The following is a 19,901-nucleotide window of genomic DNA, read 5'->3' as shown; positions in this document are numbered from 1 at the left end:
CTATAATATAACCACAATACACCACACAGTCTATAATATATCCACAATACACAACACAGTCTATAATATATCCACAATACACCACACAGTCTATAATATATCCACAATACACCACACAGTCTATAATATATCCACAATACACCACACAGTCTATAATATATCCACAATACACCACACAGTCTATAATATAACCACAATACACCACACAGTCTATAACATATCCACAATACACCACACAGTCTATAATATAGCCACAATACACCACACAGTCTATAGTATATCCACTATGAACACAATACACCACACAGTCTATAACATCCACAATGCACCACACAGTCTATAATATAACCACAATACACCACACAGTCTATAATATATCCACGATACACCACACAGTCTATAATATATCCACAATACACCACACAGTCTATAATATATCCACAATACACCACACAGTCTATAACATATCCACAATACACCACACAGTCTATAATATATCCACAATACAGCACACAGTCTATAATATAACCACAATACACCACACAGTCTATAACATATCCACACAGTCTATAATATATCCACAATACACCACACAGTCTATTATATATCCACTATGAACACAATACACCACACAGTCTATAACATATCCACAATGCACCACACAGTCTATAATATATCCACAATACACCACACAGTCTATAACATATCCACAATACACCACACAGTCTATAATATATCCCGAATACACCACACAGTCTATAATATATCCACAATACACCACACAGTCTATAATATATCCACTAAATATACAGGATATCAACCAGTCCTCATTACTCTGGTGAATATTCCTCCTGAAGGGTGTTACTAAATATACAGGATATCAACCAGTCCTCATTACTCTGGTGAATATTCCCCCTGAAGGGTGTTACTAAATATACAGGATATCAACCAGTCCTCATTACTCTGGTGAATATTCCTCCTGAAGTGTTTTACTAAATATACAGGATATCAACCAGTCCTCATTACTCTGGTGAATATTCCACCTGAAGGGTGTTACTAAATATACAGGATATCAACCAGTCCTCATTACTCTGGTGAATATTCCTCCTGAAGTGTTTTACTAAATATACAGGATATCAACCAGTCCTCATTACTCTGGTGAATATTCCACCTGAAGGGTGTTACTAAATATACAGGATATCAACCAGTCCTCATTACTCTGGCTAATATTCCTCCAGAAGGGGTTTACTAAATATACAGGATATGATGAGGCCGGTAAGAATACGCATTCTATCAGCCAATGAGGCCGGTAAGAATATGCATTCTACCAGCCAATGCCAGAGTCTAGCTCCACTTGGCTGGTGGCTGATGTTATATTCCAACCCTGATTGTAGTCGTTTAAGATATATCTTTATTGATTTAATTAAAGTATTTAATTCAGAACCACTCTTTAACAGTCAGTGAGCAGGTCAAGTATCTAATTAGGAAGGTTATATAATGTTTACTGGAAGAATTAGCTGACTGAAAGAGCTTCATCACTGTGACATCCTGTCGGGCTGTATCACCGCCTGGTACGGCAACTGCACCGCCCACAGCCGCAGGGCTCTCCAGAGGGTGGTGTGGTCTGCCCAAAGTATAAACCAGGGGAAAACTACCTGCCCTCCAGGACACCTACAGCACAAGCAGCCGCAGGGCTCTCCAGAGGGTGGTGTGGTCTGCCCAACGCATCACCGGGGGCAAACTACCTGCCCTCCAGGACACCTACACCACCCGATGTCACAGGAAGGCCAAAAAGATCATCAAGGACAACAACCACCCGAGCCACTGCCTGTTCACCCCGCTATCATCCAGAAGGCGAGGTCAGTACAGGAGCATCAAAGCTGGCACAGAGAGACTGTTTAACAGCTTCTATCTCCAGGCCATCAGACTGATAACCAGCTTCTATCTCCAGGCCATCAGACTGATAAACAGCTTCTATCTCCAGGCCATCAGACTGATAAACAGCTTCTATCTCCAGGCCATCAGACTGATAAATAGCCATCACTAGCCGGCTACCACCCAGTTACTCAACCCTGCACCTTAGAGGCTGCTGCTTTATATACATAGACATGGAATCACTGGTCACTTTAATAATGGAACACTATTCACTTTAATAATGGAATCACTGGCCCCTTTAATAATGGAACACTGGTCACTTTAATAATGGAACACTAGTCACTTTAATAATGAAATAACTGGCCCCTTTAATAATGGAACACTAGACACTTTAATAATGGAACACTGGCCACTTTAATAATGGAACACTGGCCACTTTAATAATGGAACACTAGTCACTTTAATAAATGGAACACTGGTCACTTTAATAATGGAACACTGGTCACTTTAATAATGAAACACTGGTCACTTTAATAATGGAACACTAGCCACTTTAATAATGGAAAATTGGCCACTTTAATAATGGAACACTAGCCACTTTAATAATGGAACACTAGCCACTTTAATAATGGAACACTGGTCACTTTAATAAATGGAACACTGGTCACTTTATTAATGGAACACTGGTCACTTTAATAATGGAACACTGGTCACTTTAATAATGGAACACTGGTCACTGTAATAATAGAACACTAGTCACTTTAATAATGGAACACTAGCCACTTTAATAATGGAACACTAGTCACTTTAATAATTGTACACTGGTCACTGTAATAATGGAACACTGGTCACTTTAATAATGGAATCACTGGCCCCTTTAATAATGGAACACTAGTGACTTTAATAATGGAACACTAGTCACTTTAATAATGGAACACTGGTCACTTTAATAATGGAACACTAGTCACTTTAATAATGGAACACTAGTCACTTTAATAATGGAACACTGGTCACTTTAATAATGGAACACTAGTCACTTTAATAATGGAACACTAGTCACTTTAATAATGGAACACTGGTCACTTTAATAATGGAACACTAGTCACTTTAATAATGGAATCACTGGCCCCTTTACTAATGGAACACTAGTCACTTTAATAATGGAACACTGGTCACTTTAATAATGGAACACTGGTCACTTTAATAATGGAACACTAGCCACTTTAATAATGGAACACTGGCCACTTTAATAATGGAACACTAGCCACTTTAATAATGGAACACTAGCCACTTTAATAATGGAACACTGGTCACTTTAATAAATGGAACACTGGTCACTTTAATGATGGAACACTGGTCACTTTAATAATGGAACACTGGTCACTTTAATAATGGAACACTGGTCACTGTAATAATAGAACACTAGTCACTTTAATAATGGAACACTAGCCACTTTAATAATGGAACACTAGTCACTTTAATAATTGTACACTGGTCACTGTAATAATGGAACACTGGTCACTTTAATAATGGAATCACTGGCCCCTTTAATAATGGAACACTAGTGACTTTAATAATGGAACACTAGTCACTTTAATAATGGAACACTGGTCACTTTAATAATGGAACACTAGTCACTTTAATAATGGAACACTAGTCACTTTAATAATGGAACACTTGTCACTTTAATAATGCAACACTAGTCACTTTAATAATGGAACACTGGTCACTTTAATAATGGCACACTAGTCACTTTAATAATGGAACACTAGTCACTTTAATAATGGAACACTGGTCACTTTAATAATGGAACACTAGTCACTTTAATAATGGAATCACTGGCCCCTTTACTAATGGAACACTAGTCACTTTAATAATGGAACACTGGTCACTTTAATAATGGAACACTGGTCACTTTAATAATAGAACACTAGCCACTTTAATAATGGAACACTAGTCAATTTAATAATGGAACACTAGACACTTTAATAATGTTTACATTCTGCTTTACTCATCTCATATGTATATACTGCATTCTGTTCGACTGTATTTCAGTTAATGCCACTATGACATTACTTGTCTTAGTATTTATATATTTCTTAATTCCATTATTTTACTTTTTAGATTTGTGTGTATTGTTGTGACTTGTTAGATATTACTGCTCTGTTGGAGCTAGGAACACAAGCATTTCGCTACACCTGCAATAACATCTGCTAACCACGTGTATCTGACCAATAACATCTGCTGACCACATGACCAATAACATCTGCTAACCATGTGTATCTGACCAATAACATATGCTAACCACGTGACCAATAACATCTGCTAACCACGTGACCAATAACATCTGGCTAACCACGTGACCCATAACATCTGCTAACCACGTGTATCTGACCAATAACATCTGCTAACCACGTGACCAATAACATCTGCTAACCACGTGACCAATAACATCTGCTAACCACGTGACCAATAACATCTGCTAACCACGTGTATCTGACCAATAACATCTGCTAACCACGTGTATCTGACCAATAACATCTGGCTAACCACGTGACCAATAACATCTGGCTAACCACGTGACCAATAACATCTGCTAACCACGTGACCAATAACATCTGCTCACCACGTGACCAATAACATCTGCTAACCATGTGACCAATAAAATCTGCTAACCATGTGACCAATAACATCTGCTAACCACGTGACCAATAACATCTGCTAACCACGTGACCAATAACATCTGCTAACCACGTGACCAATAACATCTGCTAACCACGTGACCAATAACATCTGGCTAACCACGTGACCAATAACATCTGGCTAACCACGTGACCAATAACATCTGCTAACCACGTGACCAATAACATCTGCTCACCACGTGACCAATAACATCTGCTAACCACGTGCCCAATAACATCTGCTAACCACGTGACCAATAACATCTGCTAACCACGTGACCAATAACATCTGGCTAACCACGTGACCAATAACATCTGGCTAACCACGTGACCAATAACATCTGCTAACCACGTGACCAATAACATCTGCTCACCACGTGACCAATAACTTCTGCTAACCATGTGACCAATAACATCTGCTAACCACGTGACCAATAACATCTGCTAACGACGTGACCAATAACATCTGCTAACCACGTGACCAATAACATCTGCTAACCACGTGACCAATAACATCTGCTAACCACGTGTATCTGACCAATAACATCTGCTAACCACGTGACCAATAACATCTGGCTAACCATGTGTATCTGACCAATAACATCTGCTAACCACGTGACCAATAACATCTGCTCACCACGTGACCAATAACATCTGCTAACCATGTGACCAATAACATCTTCTAACCACGTGACCAATAACATCTGCTAACGACGTGACCAATAACATCTGCTAACCACGTGTATCTGACCAATAACATCTGCTAACCACGTGACCAATAACATCTGCTAACCACGTGTATCTGACCAATAACATCTGCTAACCACGTGACCAATGACATCTGCTAGAAAATAAAGGAAAGCCGCACACTCTAAGAGCTCAGATGCAAATATTTAATCACCAACGTTTCGACAGCGAAGCTGTCTTCATCAGGGTATCATCAAACACTGCGAGATGAGTCATTTATATAGTGTCAAGAGACACACAGGTGTTTGTAATCATGGCCAAGTATGGCCTAATATCATTGGTTAACTCAAATATAAAAAAAAATGGCATACAAAGAACATACAAAAAGACAAACAAATGGATAGCATACGATCATAGCATTTGTAGTCTAAAATGTATCTAACAAACAATTACAATGGCAAAATCACAATTATCACAAGAATGGCTTCAGATCAAAGTCTATGTTGAGACCGAAGGGAGCAAGGGTCTTTAAATTAAAGATCCAGGCAGCCTCTCGTTTCAACAATAAATTATCAAGGTCACCCCCTCTCCTCGGGAGGGTGACATGTTCAATACCAATATAACGCAGAGACGAAATCGGATGGTTTGCTTCCAAAAAGTGGGCCGCAACTGGGTAAGTTAAGTTTTTGCACCTAATGGTGCTACGATGCTCTGAGATACGTACTTTTAATTCACGCTTTGTTTTACCCACATAATTTTTACCACAAGGACAAGTTATAAGATAAATAACTGCCTTAGTGGAACACGTAATAACACCTTTAATTGGGATAGATTTCCCTGTTTGGGGGTGTTTGAAGGATCTACATTTATAAGTGCCATTACATTGAGCACAGCCATTACACTTGTAATTTCCATCCAGTATGGGCGCAAATAGACGTTGTTCAGGAATATCTTGGGGTGGTAAATCAGAGTGTACCAATTGGTCTCTGAGATTTCTTCCCCGCGGGGAAGAAATCTCAAAGACCAATTGGTACACTCTGCTAACCACGTGACCAATAACATCTGCTAACCACGTGACCAATAACATCTGCTAACCACGTGCCCAATAACATCTGCTAACCACGTGACCAATAACATCTGCTAACCACGTGTATCTGACCAATAACATCTGCTAACGACGTGACCAATAACATCTGCTAACCACGTGTATCTGACCAATAACATCTGCTAACCACGTGACCAATAACATCTGCTAACCACGTGTATCTGACCAATAACATCTGCTAACCACATGACCAATAACATCTGGCTAACCACGTGTATCTGACCAATAACATCTGCTAACCACGTGACCAATAACATCTGCTCACCACGTGTATCTGACCAACAACATCTGCTAACCACGTGACCAATAACATCTGGCTAACCACGTGACCAATAACATCTGCTCACCACGTGTATCTGACCAATAACATCTGCTAACCACGTGACCAATAACATCTGCTAACCATGTGACCAATAACATCTGCTCACCACCTGTATCTGACCAATAACATCTGCTAACCACGTGACCAATGACATCTGCTCACCACATGTATCTGACCAATAACATTGTATTTGGTTTGATTTGAACGCTCTGCAACTCACAGCCTGAGCAGCTGAGTGGCCGTATACAGACATCTATTATTTACGCTGAATAGCACCTTGCCGCTGCATTTGAGCGAGTCACTAAATCGACCTCAAACAACTGGAGCTACTCACTGCTGCAGATGGAAAAGAAATGCTGATATTATGGTTTCATTAACTTATCTGTCTGTCTGTCTGTCTGTCTGTCTGTCTGTCTGTCTGTCTGTCTGTCTGTCTGTCTGTCTGTCTGTCTGTCTGTCACTGAGGCTGTTCCTCTCAGGTTCTCAAAAAATACAATGTTTACACTACCTTGTAGTAGACAGATTTGGTATTCACATCTCAAAAAATATAAATGAACTTACCACAATCAATTTCAGTAGAAAGTTTGCAAAAATAGATACGATTCTACAATCATGGAGAGGTAAATATTTGTCTATTTATGGAATAATCACATTGATTAACTCGTTGGTCCTATCACAGTTTACTGACTAATGGCTCTGCCTACTCCAGAGATCACAGTTTACTGACTAATGGCTCTGCCTACTCCAGAGATCACAGTTTACTGACTAATGGCTCTGCCTACTCCAGAGATCACAGTTTACTGACTAATGGCTCTGCCTACTCCAGAGATCACAGTCTACTGACTAATGGCTCTGCCTACTCCAGAGATCACAGTTTACTGACTAATGGCTCTGACTACTCCAGAGATCACAGTTTACTGACTAATGGCTCTCTCTACTCCAGAGATCACAGTTTACTGACTAATGGCTCTGCCTACTCCAGAGATCACAGTCTAATGACTAATGGCTCTGCCTACTCCAGAGATCACAGTTTACTGACTAATGGCTCTGCCTACTCCAGAGATCACAGTTTACTGACTAATGGCTCTGCCTACTCCAGAGATCACAGTCTAATGACTAATGGCTCTGCCTACTCCAGAAGACTCGTTTTTGAAATCATATGAGCAAAAAAATATTTCACTTTATTTGGAATGCTAAACCAGACAGAATTAAACGTCCCTGTTAATATAATGAATAGGAGTTTGGGGGGCTAAAATTATTAAATATCAAAGCTTTAAACCTCTCACTAAAAGCTTCACTCATACATAAGTTATACTGAAACACAAAATGGTTCTCCAGTAGATTATTTAAGAAAGGCTCTTCCTTTGTTCAAACATTGCCTTTTTGCCTTTATACAGATTACAACTTCTCATTTCCCACTAATTAAAAATGAAATTATGTTTAAAGTATCGCCCTTTCTGAAACAAGCCGTACGAATCTGGTTACAATTTCAGTTTTATCTTCCGGAAAAGATAGAACAAATATTAAACTCAAATACTGATTTAATTAAAAAAACATTATTTTTGAAGAAAAAAAAACGATTGTATTATATTTATTAATGATATTATGAATAGAAATGGAGAAGTTATGTCACACATGCAGCTATCGAAAATATATGGGAATGTTTGCTCAATCCACACTTACAATCAACTGATTGCAGCTTTACCGCAAAAATAGAGGAGGCAGGTGAAAGTGGAAGAAGGTAGGGAACTTGTTTGTCTGCCCTTTATTAAAGATACAAATTGGCTGAAAAGGAAGGATTGGCATAAATAGAAAAATATACCAGTTTCATTTGAGGACAAAAATGTTGACAGCTGCGCCATACAGGTTGCAAAATAGATGGAAAAGATTTTCAATGTCCCGATTCATATGACAGTATGAACACTTGATTCAACACTTTTAGAGTTTTTCAATTTAAATAATTATACAAAATTCTTGCAATCAACAGAATGCTATATATTGCCTTATTTACATTTTTTTAAATGTATTTTTGAACTTCATTTTATTTTAGTCAATTCTTTAAAAAAAAATCTTAAAACGGCATTGTTGGTTTAGGGCTTGTAAGTAAGCATTTCACTGTAAGGTGAACACCTGTAACACTGTAACACCTGTTGTATTCGGCGCATGTGACAAATACAATTTGATTTTGCTGCGAAGAAACAGTCACTAGATAATTTATTCTGGTATTGCACCTATGTAGCTTGTTTGATCACAGGTTCAGGAATGGTTAAGAAAATCACAACATTCACTTAAAATTAACCTGACATGGGCCTCCCGAGTGGCGCAGCGGTCTAAGGCGTCACTACAGACCCGGGTTTGATCCTGGGCTGTGTCGCAGCCGGCCGCGACCAGGAGACCCATGGGGCGGCGCACAATTGGCCCAGCGTGGTCCAGGTTAGGGGAGGGTTTGGCTGGCCGGGATGTCCTTGTCCCATCGTGCTCTAGCGACTCCTATGGCGGGCTGGGTGCATGCACACTGATGTGGTCGCCAGTTCTACGGTGTTTCCTGCAACACATTGGAGTGGCTAACTTCTGGGTTAAGCGAGCAGTGTGCCAAGAAGCAGGGTTGTGTTTCGGGGGATGCATGGCTCTCGACCTTAGCCTCTCCCGAGTCCGTACGGGAGTTGAGGTGATGGGACACGACTGTAACTACCAATTGGAAACTACAATATTGGGGAGAAAAACCGGTAAAAAACAAAAAGAATGTACGAGTGTTGGGCGATTTGGAAAGCCATAGCCAATCAATCAATAATAATAATAAGAGAGGGTGGTGAGTACGGCCCAGTACATCACTGGGGCCAAGCTTCCTGCCATCCAGGACCTACAGTTGAAGTTGGAAGTTTACGTACACTTAGGTTGGAGTCATTAAAACTCATTTTTCAACCACTCCACACATTTCTAGTTAACAAACTATAGTTTTGGCAAGTCGGTTAGGACATCTACTTTGTGCATGACACAAGTAATTTTTCCAACAATTGTTGACAGACAGATTATTTCACTTATAATTCACTGTATCACAATTCCAGTGGGTCAGAAGTTTACGTACACTAAGTTGACTGTGCCTTTAAACAGCTTGGAAAATTCCAGAAAATGATGTCATGGCTTTAGAAGTTTCTGATAGGCTAATGGACATCATTTGAGTCAATTGGAGGTGTACCTGTGGATGTATTTCAAGGCCTACCTTCAAACTCAGTATCTCTTTGCTTGACATCATGGGAAAATCAAAAGAAATCAGCCAAGACCTCACAAAAAGAATTGGAGACCTCCACAAGTCTGGTTCATCCTTGGGAGCAATTTCCAAACGCCTGAAGGTACCACGTTCATCTGTACAAACAATAGTACGCAAGTTTAAACACCTTGGGACCACGCAGCCGTCACACCGCTCAGGAAGGAGACACGTTCTGTCTCCTAGAGATGAACGTACTTTGGTTTGAAAACAGCAAATCAACCCCAGAACAACAGCAAATGACCTTGTGAAGATGCTGGAGGAAACGGGTACAAAAGTATCTATATCCACAGTAAAATGAGTCCTATAACGACATAACCTGAAAGGCCGCTCAGCAAGGAAGAAGCCACTGCTCCAAAACTGCCATAAAAAAAGACAGACTACGGTTTGCAACTGCATATGGGGACAAAGATCTTACTTTTGAAACAAAAATAGAACTGTTTGGCCATAATGATCATTGTTATGTTAGGAAGACGGTACCAAGTCAATGTGCGGGGGTACAGGTTAGTAATGAGGCTATATACAGGGGGTACAGGTTAGTCGAGGTCATTTGTACATGTAGGTAGGGGTGAAGTGACTGCATAGATAATAAACAGCAAGTAGCAGCAGTTTAAAAACAAAGGGGGGGGGGGCAATGCAAAAAGTCTGGGAAGCCATTTCATTAGATGTTCAGCAGTCTCATAGCTTGGGGGTAGAAGCTGTTAAAAGCCTATAGGACCTAGATTTGGCTCTCCGGTACCACTTTCCATGCGTAGCAGAGGGAACAGTCTATGACTTTGGTGACTAGACTTTTGATTTATTTCAGCTTTTATTTATTTCATCACATTCCCAGTGGGCAGAAGTCTAATTCACTCAATTAGTATTTCGTAGCATTGCCTTTACATTGTTTAACTTGGGTCAAACATTTCGGGTAGCCTTCCACAAGCTTCCCACAATAAGTTGGTTGAATTTTGGCCCATTCCTCCTGACAGAGCTGGTGTAACTGAATCAGGTTTGTAGGCCTCCTTGCTTGCACACGCTTTTTCAGTTCTGCCCACTCATTTTCTATAGGATTGAGGTCAGGGCTTTGTGATGGCCACTCCAATACCTTGACTTTGTTGTCCTTAAGCCAATTTGCCACAACTTTGGAAGTTTGCTTGGGGTCATTGTCCATTTGGAAGACCCATTTGCGACCAAGCTTTAACTTCCTGACTGATGTCTTGAGATGTTGCTTCAATATATCCACATAATTTTCCTCCTCATGATGCCATCTATTTTGTGAAGTGCAGCAGTCCCTCCTGCAGCAAAGCACCCCCACAACATGATGCTGCCACCCCCGTGCTTCATGGTTGGGATTGTGTTCTTCGGCTTGCAAGCCTCCCCCTTTTTCTTCCTAATATAGCCTCATTATTGCTATTTTATTGTGTTGCTATTTTTATTTACTATAGTTTATTTAGTAAATGTTTAACTCTATTTTCTTAAAACTGCATTGTTGGTTAAGGGCTTGTAAGTAAGCATTTCACGGTAAGGTCTACACCTGTTGTATTTGGCACATGTGACAAATAAAAATGTATTTGATCTTGTGACGAACGTCGTCAAAATGAGGAGACCAAGGTGCAGCGTGGTAAGTGCTCATGATATTTAATGTATTTTAACTCAGAACACTAAATCAAAACAACAAACAAAGGAAAACAAACGTCACGTTCTGCAGGCTTTACTGAGCTGTACAAAAACAACATCCCACAACTGAAGGAGGGAAAAAAGGGCTGCCTAAGTATGATTCCCAATCAGAGACAACGATAGACAGCTGCCTCTGATTGGGAACCATATTCAGCCAAACAACAAAGAAATAGAAAACATAGAATAGACCATAGAACTAACAAATCTCGAATGCCCACCCAAATCAGACCCTGACCTAACCAAAACAGATAAACAAAACGTCTTTTTCAGGTCAGGGCGTGACAGATCTTGTTTTCTTCCTCAGCAGATATCATGTTTACCTCCTCAGCAGATATCATGTTTACCTCCTCAGCAGATATCATGTTTACCTCCTCAGCAGATATCATGTTTACCCCCTCAGCAGATATCATGTTTACCCCCTCAGCAGATATCATGTTTACCTCCTCAGCAGATATCATGTTTACCTCCTCAGCAGATATCATGTTTACCTCCTCAGCAGATATCATGTTTACCCCCTCAGCAGATATCATGTTTACCTCCTCAGCAGATATCATGTTTACCTCCTCAGCAGATATCATGTTTACCCCCTCAGCAGATATCATGTTTACCTCATCAGATATCATGTTTACCTCCTCATCAGATATCATGTTTACCTCCTCAGCAGATATCATGTTTACCTCCTCAGCAAATATCATGTTTACCTCATCCGATATCATGTTTACCTCCTCAGCAGATATCATGTTTACCTCATCAGATATCATGTTTACCTTCCATGCAGATATCATGTTTACCTCATCAGCAGATATCATGTTTACCCCCTCAGCAGATATCATGTTTACCTCCTAATTAGATATCGTGTTTACCTCCTCAGCAGATATCATGTTTACCTCCTCAGCAGATATCATGTTTACCCCCTCAGCAGATATCATGTTTACCTCATCAGATATCATGTTTACCTTCCATGCAGATATCATGTTTACCCCCTCAGCAGATATCATGTTTACCTCCTAATTAGATATCATGTTTACCTCCTCAGCAGATATCATGTTTACCTCCTCAGCAGATATCATGTTTACCCCCTCAGCAGATATCATGTTTACCTCATCAGATATCATGTTTACCTCCCATGCAGATATCATGTTTACCTCCTCAGCAGATATCATGTTTACCCCCTCAGCAGATATCATGTTTACCTCCTAATTAGATATCATGTTTACCTCCTCAGCAGATATCATGTTTACCTCCTCAGCAGATATCATGTTTACCCCCTCAGCAGATATCATGTTTACCTCATCAGATATCATGTTTACCTCCCATGCAGATATCATGTTTACCTCATCAGCAGATATCATGTTTACCCCCTCAGCAGATATCATGTTTACCTCCTAATTAGATATTGTGTTTACCTCCTCAGCAGATATCATGTTTACCTCCTCAGCAGATATCATGTTTACCCCCTCAGCAGATATCATGTTTACCTCCTCAGCAGATATCATGTTTACCTCCTCAGCAGATATCATGTTTACCTCCTCAGCAGATATCATGTTTACCTCCTCAGCAGATATCATGTTTACCCCCTCAGCAGATATCATGTTTACCTCCTCAGCAGATATCATGTTTACCCCCTCAGCAGATATCATGTTTACCTCCTCAGCAGATATCATTTTTACCCCATCAGATATAATGTTTACCTCCTCATCAGATATAATGTTTACCTCCTCATCAGATATCATGTTTACCTCCTCATCAGATATCATGTTTACCTCCTCATCAGATATCATGTTTACCTCCTCAGCAGATATCATGTTTACCTCCTCAGCAGATATCATGTTTACCTCCTCAGCAGGTATCATGTTTACCCCCTCAGCAGATATCACGTTTATCCCTTCAGCAGATATCATGTTTACCTCATCAGATATCATGTTTACCTCATCAGATATCATGTTTACCTCTTCAGCAGATATCATGTTTACCTCCTCAGCAGATATCGTGTTTACCCCGTCAGCATATATCATTTATACCTCATCCGATATCATGTTTTCCCCTCAGCAGATATCATGTTTACCTCCTCAGCAGATATCATGTTTACCTCATCCGATATCATGTTTTCCCCTCATCAGATATCATGTTTACCCCCTCAGCAGATATCATGTTTACCCCTTCAGCAGATATCATGTTTACCCCCTCAGCAGATATCATGTTTACCCCCTCAGCAGATATCATGTTTACCTCCTCAGCAGATATCTTGTTTACCTCTTCAGCAGATATCATGTTTACCTCCTCAGCAGATATCATGTTTACCTCATCAGATACAATGTTTACCTCCTCAGCAGATATCATGTTTACCTCCTCAGATATCATGTTTACCTCCCATGCAGATATCATGTTTACCTCCTCAGCAGATATCATGTTTACCCCCTCAGCAGATATCATGTTTACCTCCTAATTAGATATCGTGTTTACCCCCTCAGCAGATATCATGTTTACCTCATCAGATATCATGTTTACCTCCTCAGCAGATATCATGTTTACCTCCTCAGCAGATATCATGTTTACCCCTCAGCAGATATCATGTTTACCCCCTCAGCAGATATCATGTTTACCCCCTCAGCAGATATCATGTTTACCTCCCATGCAGATATCATGTTTACCTCCTAATTAGATATCGTGTTTACCTCCTCAGCAGATATCATGTTTACCTCCTCATCAGATATCATGTTTACCTCCTCATCAGATATCATGTTTACCTCCTCAGCAGATATCATGTTTACCTCCTCAGCAAATATCATGTTTACCTCATCCGATATCATGTTTACCTCCTCAGCAGATATCATGTTTACCTCATCAGATATCATGTTTACCTCCCATGCAGATATCATGTTTACCTCATCAGCAGATATCATGTTTACCCCCTCAGCAGATATCATGTTTACCTCCTAATTAGATATTGTGTTTACCTCCTCAGCAGATATCATGTTTACCTCCTCAGCAGATATCATGTTTACCCCCTCAGCAGATATCATGTTTACCTCATCAGATATCATGTTTACCTCCCATGCAGATATCATGTTTACCTCCTCAGCAGATATCATGTTTACCCCCTCAGCAGATATCATGTTTACCTCCTCAGCAGATATCATGTTTACCTCCTCAGCAGATATCATGTTTACCTCCTCAGCAGATATCATGTTTACCTCCTCAGCAGATATCATGTTTACCTCCTCAGCAGATATCATGTTTACCCCCTCAGCAGATATCATGTTTACCTCCTCAGCAGATATCATTTTTACCTCATCAGATATAATGTTTACCTCCTCATCAGATATAATGTTTACCTCCTCATCAGATATCATGTTTACCTCCTCATCAGATATCATGTTTACCTCCTCATCAGATATCATGTTTACCTCCTCATCAGATATCATGTTTACCTCCTCAGCAGATATCATGTTTACCTCCTCAGCAGATATCATGTTTACCTCCTCAGCAGATATCATGTTTACCCCCTCAGCAGATATCATGTTTACCCCTCAGCAGATATCACGTTTATCCCTTCAGCAGATATCATGTTTACCTCATCAGATATCATGTTTACCTCCTCAGCAGATATCATGTTTACCTCTTCATCAGATATCATGTTTACCTCCTCAGCAGATATCGTGTTTACCCCGTCAGCATATATCATTTATACCTCATCCGATATCATGTTTTCCCCTCAGCAGATATCATGTTTACCTCCTCAGCAGATATCATGTTTACCTCCTCAGCAGATATCATGTTTACCTCCTCAGCAGATATCATGTTTACCTCCTCAGCAGATATCATGTTTACCTCCTCAGCAGATATCATGTTTACCTCCTCAGCAGATATCATGTTTACCTCCTCAGCAGATATCATGTTTACCTCATCAGATATCATGTTTACCTCCTCAGCAGATATCATGTTTACCTCCTCAGCAGATATCATGTTTACCTCCTCAGCAGATATCATGTTTACCTCCTCAGCAGATATCATGTTTACCTCCTCAGCAGATATCATGTTTACCTCCTCAGCAGATATCATGTTTACCTCCTCATCAGATATCATGTTTACCTCCTATGCAGATATCATGTTTACCTCCTCAGCAGATATCATGTTTACCTCCTAATTAGATATCGTGTTTACCTCCTCAGCAGATATCATGTTTACCTCCTCAGCAGATATCATGTTTACCCCCTCAGCAGATATCATGTTTACCTCCTAATTAGATATCGTGTTTACCTCCTCAGCAGATATCATGTTTACCTCATCAGATATCATGTTTACCTCCTCATCAGATATCATGTTTACCTCCTCAGCAGATATCATGTTTACCTCCTCAGCAGATATCATGTTTACCTCATCCGATATCATGTTTACCTCCTCAGCAGATATCATGTTTACCTCATCAGATATCATGTTTACCTCCCATGCAGATATCATGTTTACCTCATCAGCAGATATCATGTTTACCCCCTCAGCAGATATCATGTTTACCTCCTAATTAGATATCGTGTTTACCTCCTCAGCAGATATCATGTTTACCTCCTCAGCAGATATCATGTTTACCTCCTCAGCAGATATCATGTTTACCTCCTCATCAGATATCATGTTTACCTCCTCATCCAGATATCATGTTTACCTCCTCAGCAGATATCATGTTTACCCCTCAGCAGATATCATGTTTACCTCCTCAGCAGATATCATGTTTACCTCCTCAGCAGATATCATGTTTACCTCCTCAGCAGATATCATGTTTACCTCCTCAGCAGATATCATGTTTACCCCTCAGCAGATATCATGTTTACCTCCTCAGCAGATATCATGTTTACCCCTCCTCAGCAGATATCATGTTTACCTCATCAGATATCATGTTTACCTCCTCAGCAGATATCATGTTTACCTCCTCAGCAGATATCATGTTTACCCCCTCAGCAGATATCATGTTTACCTCATCAGATATCATGTTTACCTCCTCAGCAGATATCATGTTTACCTCCTCAGCAGATATCATGTTTACCTCATCCGATATCATGTTTACCTCCTCAGCAGATATCATGTTTACCTCCTCAGCAGATATCATGTTTACCTCCTCAGCAGATATCATGTTTACCCCTCAGCAGATATCATGTTTACCTCCTCAGCAGATATCATGTTTACCTCCTCAGCAGATATCATGTTTACCTCCTCAGCAGATATCATGTTTACCTCCTCAGCAGATATCATGTTTACCTCCTCATCAGATATCATGTTTACCTCCTCAGCAGATATCATGTTTACCTCCTCAGCAGATATCATGTTTACCTCCTCAGCAGATATCATGTTTACCTCCTCAGCAGATATCATGTTTACCTCCCAATGCAGATATCATGTTTACCTCCTCAGCAGATATCATGTTTACCCCTCAGCAGATATCATGTTTACCTCATCAGATATCATGTTTACCTCCTCAGCAGATATCATGTTTACCTCCTCAGCAGATATCATGTTTACCCCCTCAGCAGATATCATGTTTACCCCCTCAGCAGATATCATGTTTACCCCCTCAGCAGATATCATGTTTACCTCCCATGCAGATATCATGTTTACCTCCTAATTTGATATCGTGTTTACCCCCTCAGCTGATATCATGTTTACCTCCTCATCAGATATCATGTTTACCTCCTCATCAGATATCATGTTTACCTCCTCATCAGATATCATGTTTACCTCCTCAGCAGATATCATGTTTACCTCATCAGATATCATGTTTACCTCCTCAGCAGATATCATGTTTACCCCCTCAGCAGATATCATGTTTACCTCATCAGATATCATGTTTACCTTCTATGCAGATATCAAGTTTACCTCATCAGCAGATATCATGTTTACCTCCTAATTAGGTATTGTGTTTACCTCCTCAGCAGATATCATGTTTACCTCCTCAGCAGATATCATGTTTACCTCCTCAGCAGATATCATGTTTACCTCCTAATTAGATATCGTGTTTACCCCCTCAGCAGATATCATGTTTACCTCATCAGATATCATGTTTACCTCCTCATCAGATATCATGTTTACCTCCTCAGCAGATATCATGTTTACCTCCTCAGCAGATATCATGTTTACCTCATCCGATATCATGTTTACCCCCTCAGCAGATATCATGTTTACCTCATCAGATATCATGTTTACCTCCCATGCAGATATCATGTTTACCTCATCAGCAGATATCATGTTTACCCCCTCAGCAGATATCATGTTTACCTCCTAATTAGATATCATGTTTACCTCCTCAGCAGATATCATGTTTACCTCCTCAGCAGATATCATGTTTACCCCCTCAGCAGATATCATGTTTACCTCATCAGATATCATGTTTACCTCCTCATGCAGATATCATGTTTACCTCCTCAGCAGATATCATGTTTACCTCCTCAGCAGATATCATGTTTACCTCCTCAGCAGATATCATGTTTACCTCCTCAGCAGATATCATGTTTACCTCCTCAGCAGATATCATGTTTACCTCCTCAGCAGATATCATGTTTACCCCTCTCAGCAGATATCATGTTTACCTCCTCAGCAGATATCATGTTTACCTCCTCATCAGATATCATGTTTACCTCCTCATCAGATATCATGTTTACCTCCTCATCAGATATCATGTTTACCTCCTCATCAGATATCATGTTTACCTCCTCAGCAGATATCATGTTTACCTCCTCAGCAGATATCATGTTTACCTCCTCAGCAGATATCATGTTTACCTCCTCAGCAGATATCATGTTTACCTCCTCAGCAGATATCATGTTTACCTCCTCAGCAGATATCATGTTTACCCCCTCAGCAGATATCATGTTTACCTCCTCAGCAGATATCATGTTTACCCCCTCAGCAGATATCATGTTTACCTCCTAATTAGATATCATGTTGACCTCCTCATCAGATATCATGTTGACCTCCTCAGCAGATATCATGTTGACCTCCTCAGCAGATATCATGTTTACCTCCTCAGCAGATATCATGTTTACCTCCTCATCAGATATCATGTTTACCTCCTCATCAGATATCATGTTTACCTCCTCATCAGATATCATGTTTACCTCCTCAGCAGATATCATGTTTACCTCCTCAGCAGATATCATGTTTACCTCCTCAGCAGATATCATGTTTACCTCCTCAGCAGATATCATGTTTACCTCCTCAGCAGATATCATGTTTACCCCCTCAGCAGATATCATGTTTACCCCTTCAGCAGATATCATGTTTACCCCCTCAGCAGATATCATGTTTACCTCATCAGATATCATGTTTACCTCCTCAGCAGATATCATGTTTACCTCTTCAGCAGATATCATGTTTACCTCCTCAGCAGATATCATGTTTACCTCGTCAGCATATATCATTTATACCTCATCCGATATCATGTTTTCCCCTCAGCAGATATCATGTTTACCTCCTCAGCAGATATCATGTTTACCTCCTCATCAGATATCATGTTTTCCCTCATCAGATATCATGTTTACCTCCTCAGCAGATATCATGTTTACCCCTCAGCAGATATCATGTTTACCTCCTCAGCAGATATCATGTTTACCCCTCAGCAGATATCATGTTTACCTCCTCAGCAGATATCATGTTTACCTCCTCAGCAGATATCATGTTTACCTCCTCAGCAGATATCATGTTTACCTCCTCAGCAGATATCATGTTTACCTCCTCAGCAGATATCATGTTTACCTCCTCAGCAGATATCATGTTTACCTCCTCAGCAGATATCATGTTTACCTCCTCAGCAGATATCATGTTTACCTCCTCAGCAGATATCATGTTTACCTCCTCAGCAGATATCATGTTTACCTCCTCAGCAGATATCATGTTTACCTCCTCAGCAGATATCATGTTTACCTCCTCAGCAGATATCATGTTTACCTCCTCAGCAGATATCATGTTTACCCCCTCAGCAGATATCATGTTTACCTCATCAGATATCATGTTTACCTCCCATGCAGATATCATGTTTACCTCATCAGCAGATATCATGTTTACCTCCTCAGCAGATATCATGTTTACCTCCTCAGCAGATATCATGTTTACCTCCTCAGCAGATATCATGTTTACCTCCTCAGCAGATATCATGTTTACCTCCTCAGCAGATATCATGTTTACCTCCTCAGCAGATATCATGTTTACCTCCTCAGCAGATATCATGTTTACCTCCTCAGCAGATATCATGTTTACCCCCTCAGCAGATATCATGTTTACCTCCTCAGCAGATATCATGTTTACCTCCTCAGCAGATATCAT

Source organism: Salmo salar, chromosome ssa18, assembly GCF_905237065.1.
Source record: "Salmo salar chromosome ssa18, Ssal_v3.1, whole genome shotgun sequence".
Classification (NCBI taxonomy): Eukaryota; Metazoa; Chordata; class Actinopteri; order Salmoniformes; family Salmonidae; genus Salmo; species Salmo salar.
This window is presented reverse-complemented; position numbering follows the sequence as displayed.